Raw genomic sequence first — 5,793 nt, 5'->3', positions numbered from 1 at the left:
AACACATAAATACAGCAAACAAAACAAAAAATAAGCACACACCCACACACACACACACACACACACACACACACACTGAGGGTCTTTGCATGTGAAGGCCACACTGTAGCAGCGCTCAGGAACAAACACACACCTTCGTGTCTTGGCTGCCTGTGGGAGTCTCAGGAGCAGGCGGCGGTAATCAGTTACAGTTTTATATGGCCGTGTTAATAGTTAACGCGGCCCCTAGACGCCGTGCCCCTGGCCCGAGCACCTGCAGCCCCTTTTACAGGCATCATCCATGGAGAGAACAAATAGTACCAGTGCTTGTTGGACACATCAGCTTTACATGAACCATCACATCTGACATGTCAACAGGTGCTGGGCCAACGAATGAACAGGTCAGAAAGCAGAGGACTTGGTTAACAAGGTAAAACAAAGCTAACTACATTAGCTCATTAGCACCACACATTCTCTGCACATCTGTATAGACACAATTTATTATATTAAATTGTTTTTCCCTCTCAATTCAACTCCTCTCTTATGACCCTTCAGACCACAGTTACGACATGAAGGCGCTAAAAATGTCTAGAAGGTCTGTGTTGGTCCAGGTAAGATGGCAGACAAGGTGTTCATGCAAGTTTCTTCTCCTCTTCAAAATCAAATGGCCTCCAATTGTTGCAGGAAAATAAATTGCCAGACTTCTATTGGACTGTCCAGCTGCACAAGCCATTGTCAATTTGAAAGACTAAAATACACCAATAATAATAATAATTCCATTACTGGGATAAGTCTCAAAAATAAAACAAGTGTGAAACACAGACATCTATCTGCTTTCATTAGTTATTCTTTTCCAGCAATATACAGAAAAAAAATATTTTTTGTCATACAGCCAAAGGATAAATAATCTTTATTCCTGAGCTGCGCTGTGATTTATCCAATTGCAACTTTGAATTATTTGACAGCTATGATTTGAACTAAAAATCATGATATTTTTTTAGTCATTCACTGTCATTACTAGCATTCAGAAATGAGGGTTTTATTATTTAAAACAGATATTTTAAAGAGAGTCTACCTCTCTCCCTATTGGTGGGTGAACAATCCAATGCTCTGTGAATTGTGCTCCTCCGTGATAGCTGTGGAGCAGTGGTAGATAGTAAAATAATAACACGCAGTGACTGATAAAGAGAGAGAGTGTGTTTTTACTTCCATAAAACACACAGTCAGAGTCATTTCTGTACAGAAAAAATGACACACACACACATGAGCCTCCCTCGCTTCTTGACAGATACTGGGAGGCTCAGGTCAGGATAACCCTGCTGTGACCCACTGGCTCCATCTCCTGTAGTGACCCCTCTCACCACCTGGTCCACTCCTGCAGCCAGGCTGTGCCACACGCCCCGACCCTTGAACCAAATGGCACAGAAGCACCGGTGGAAACCTGTTCTCTCACCTGTCTTCTGTTTTATAATTCCACGTCTAAGCAGTATTGATCAGGTCTCAAAGTCCAGAAGGCCTGCCGCACACGCAGTGACATCAGCAGAGCACTGAGGCAATGTTAACGCTGCTCTGCCCAGAGAGACAGCGGTGTGTGTGCACAGAGCAAACAGACCCTTGCACTGACGAGGGCCTAGCAGCACTCAGAGATGTTGAAAAAAAAAAATGCCCGGGCTAATGTGTGTTTCTCTCTCAAAATTGTTTTTTGATAAGGCAATATCAGGAGATAAGTGTTGTCACTGAACTATCTGGGAATCGGAAGCCACTTGGACAAATCTCTTGTGTAATCTAACAGCAGTCATGAGCAGATGCCGAGTGAATGCTGAGCAGAGGCCTCAGCCAACACTCACATCCAGCTGATAACATCTATGACTTTTTTTTTTTTTTTTTTAGGGTCCAGGAATACTGTTAAAGGAATCTATTAAAACGCCACTAGATTTTAGCTAGAGGTGGTTTATTTGAACTGCAGTCCCACTTAAAACAAATAAAACACCCACTGAAACAAAGACAGAGTAACACAGCTGCTACTGTTAATGAGGAACCCCTTAAAAAAAGATGTGTCCACCTTGGACAGTCCATCACAGCCGGCCACACAAAGACACAAACATCCATTCACACTCACGTCCATAGCTAAGGTCAACTAAGACTCCGTTCACACTGCAGGTGTTGCGCAGAAGACGCCGTGACATCACAAGCTGTGAAAATATGTAAATATGAATGCTGTACGTGTCGCGGTGTGTGTGACAATTCCGAGGTCAAAGGTCAAAAAGGAGAAGGCCAGCTGTCCTGTCACCTTTTCACCTTTTCCTGGGAGGAAAGGACGAAGAGGAAAAAGTCACGATGCTAAAGAATATGCTACCTCGCTACGATGAAACCAAACATCCCCGACTGATGCTAAATATTTTATGCAACTGAGCTGTAACCATCAGAGGCCTCCTCCGCCTTCATCACCCCCCCACCCGCCCAGTGACCCAGGGTCCCGGGGGTTGGTGTTAAGTAAACTTTGTCAGCCTCTAGGCTCCAGCAAAGAAACGTCTTTCCTCTCTACGGCCAGACCTCCATCATGACCCCCACCTCTCTGCCTTGGCATTCCTCCGCCACATCACCTCCCTGACCCACCTCTCTCTCTCTGTCTCTCTTCATCTATCCCACCCTCCCCCACCCCTGCATTGCCTTGAGTCCTGCACTCTGTTTCAGAAGTGCAGTCCGCCGACGGGTGTCTCCTCGGCTGGAGACAGCCTATCAGAGTCCTCACGTCATCCGTCTCTGGGGCTTGAGTGACAGGTCAACCTCAGAGATTACTATTATTATCAAGGAGGAAGAGAGACAGAGGGATGGAGGGAGGGGGGGCGGGGTCTTCCCTCTTTGGGCGAATGGTTCTCTCTCTCATTTACTTCTATGTGAACTTTTTTATCTCCCTGGTACAGTCACTGTGTGAGGCTCTCTCTCTCTCACACACACACACACACACACACAAAACACAGCTCCTCCACTCCAACCTCCAAACAGAGAAAAGTTCCTATCAACAGACTGCAGATGCTGCTTTCCCAGGCTGAGACCTTCAGCAGCATGAACGGCCGCCTGTTTTTGTCCGGAGCAGGTTGGAAAAATATTCAGTAGCAAAGGAGAAAACAAACTTCACCAAGGTCACGAACAACACCGGCCTCATCCCACAGGATTTCATCAATACTAAAGCTTTTTCCTTTCTTTTCTTTTTTTTTTTTTTAAAGATTTAAGATTCAAATGTGCTATAGATATATGAATGACACTGACTAAGTCTAACTATAAGCACATCAGAGTCATTTTAAAAACCTGCAAACAGACGACAGAACAGACGACAAAACCTTAATTAGTCTCATTACATCAATCTAATCTGTAGTATAACACATACAATCATGTAGTTTTTATCTACAAGTAGAACGTGTTAGATATTTAAAAAAAAAAGACTGTTTATGGTAAAGTGTTTATGACAATGATATTTAACGGGACCTCATTATATGCAGTAAAACTGACCACGAAAACGCTTTCATACACCTGGATATTTAAGGCAAAAAAAGATCTTTTTATGGTTCAATTCCTTTATTTTTTTACTAAAGAAAAAAAACCTTAAATTGCTCCGGCCTGTTGCTCTGCTACCGCACACCTTTGAGGCTGGCATTTATCCAGGGACTCAACCCAAAGCCGCTCTCTCTGCCAGGTGCTGTGCAGCCGACTAACTCTCAAGCCCCCGTCACCACTCTCCCTTCAGAACACGGAGCCCTGGCATATTTGTGTATCATGTATTGATTTGGAGGTATAACCCTTGGCTGTAAACCAAAGATAAAGAAGTTAGGTATTAACTTTTTTTTTTCCAGAGGTCATTCTGAGCCATTTTCACAGAGCTGGAAAAAAAACACCTAAATGTCTGGCCGTGTGATGGACTCTGGAATATTGATTTTTCTCCTGGAACAAAAAAAGGCCTTTGCGGTCAGTATTTCCCTCTGAGCTCAGATAGCCTTGTTACATTCCTCTCTACTGCCTTCAAGGTTAGTGCCTGCTCTGCGGAGGCCACCACCTGTCAGATGTACATTTGTTTTGTTATTTTGTTATACACAGTATCTGTGGTTTTTTTTTTTTTTTCACCTGTGAAAGCAACAAAATGGATCCTTCAGGGAGATCCAGTAAACTCCCACTCAGGGAGATTCCTCCTTATCTCGGCCTGGGAGTTCAGATGAATACAAACGTCCGGGCTCCCATGCGTGGCTCAATTACTGGGTCCTCATCTGGGACTGGGACTGACATCAGACCAGAGTCATCGACACCTCTGTGTTTACCTAGCTGAGTGTGATGAATGTGACGAAGTTAACGCCTGTTGATTAAGTATGTCTCCCCCATTGTTCTGCAAACTTGTAACGGTGTCAAAGTGATCACATCTCCACTGAGCTCCACTGCTGCCGTAACTTCATTATTTATAAGTGTTGTTACTGCGGCCCCGAGTGGTGGAGAGGGCCGTGGTTTTAAACCTACTCACACTCATCAGTGAAATCCTGCACCGGGTTCACACTGTGTGATAATGAATCTTACATCAGTAAGAGTCCCAATTAAAATAGTATCATTGACAAAAAAATATATTAATTTTTATTCATAAAAAAATGTTATCAATTTAAATAGGATAAAATTTAAAAATATTAGGAGAGAGAAATGTATAATTTTCTGGATGAATATTTACATCTCTGTATATATAATATTTATTTTTCTTTTTTTTTGAGGTTAATTTTAATTAATGTTTTTTATATATAATTTTCTTTTGCTATTTTTAAAATTTTGTTCAATTTCCATATTTTCTATGGTTAATTCCATACGAATTGATTATGAATGTTTCAGTTACATTTAGCTGTAATAATTAATAAACTATTTAAATTCATTTCTAGGTCAATGTTAAAATATTTTTCTGCTATAATTAACTGTTTTTTTCCAATTTATTTATTTATTGTGGTGATATTAAGATATTATTTAGCTTTTTTTTTTTATGAATACTTACATCTCCCTAAAATATAATTCTAGCCTCCAGCCTGATGTCATTCTTACAAATATAAATTATTTCTGAAAACACAAACAGTTTCAATGATTTTCTAGCAGGTTTTTGTGCCTAGCATGTTCCATGTTTTAAGGTACGTAGTCACAGCTACATACGGTAGCAACATTTTTAGACAATCAAACCACTGAATAAAACTATTTCGTGTGTGTGTGTGTGTGTGGTTGTTTTTCTTCTTTCTGAATGGAGAATCTATTCAATCTCGGCATCAAAAGCCCTTAACAGTTTACCACCCAGGCAAAGGTTGCATGGCCACAGCTTTATAGAATTATTAAGTAAGCAATTATGATAACCCACTGTTTTAAAGATAATAGGACGATAAGCTTGTGCCAGACTCACGCTGCAGTTTGCCCTCAGGCTGCTCTTCCTGAGGAGGAAATCAATAGTGTTTTACACTGTGGGCCAAAGCAGGCCACTGTGTCCTCGCTACATGACGGCTGTTTGTTCAACGTAAAGATTCACATTCAGTCACAACGCAAAATAAACTAACATTTAATTAAAAAAAAAGAAAAACTATATAAATATATGTATATATATTAACGTGGTATTCTCACTGACCCGGCGCGGCTACAGGCATTTTATCAAAGCTCATAAACCTTGAATGACTATATATTGATAAAGGCTGTTTAAAGTGTCATTGGAACGATAACATTTGCACTGTAAATGTGGCTCCAGCATGCAATCATGTCGCCGTGATAAGGACAGAACTGAGTGGGACACTACTAATAGGTCAAAAGCCACAA

The sequence above is a fragment of the Cynoglossus semilaevis genome, chromosome 20 (genome assembly GCF_000523025.1).
Source record: "Cynoglossus semilaevis isolate Cse_v1.0 chromosome 20, Cse_v1.0, whole genome shotgun sequence".
NCBI lineage: Eukaryota > Metazoa > Chordata > Actinopteri > Pleuronectiformes > Cynoglossidae > Cynoglossus > Cynoglossus semilaevis.
The sequence above is the reverse complement of the archived record's forward strand: the minus strand, read 5'-3'. Positions refer to the sequence as shown.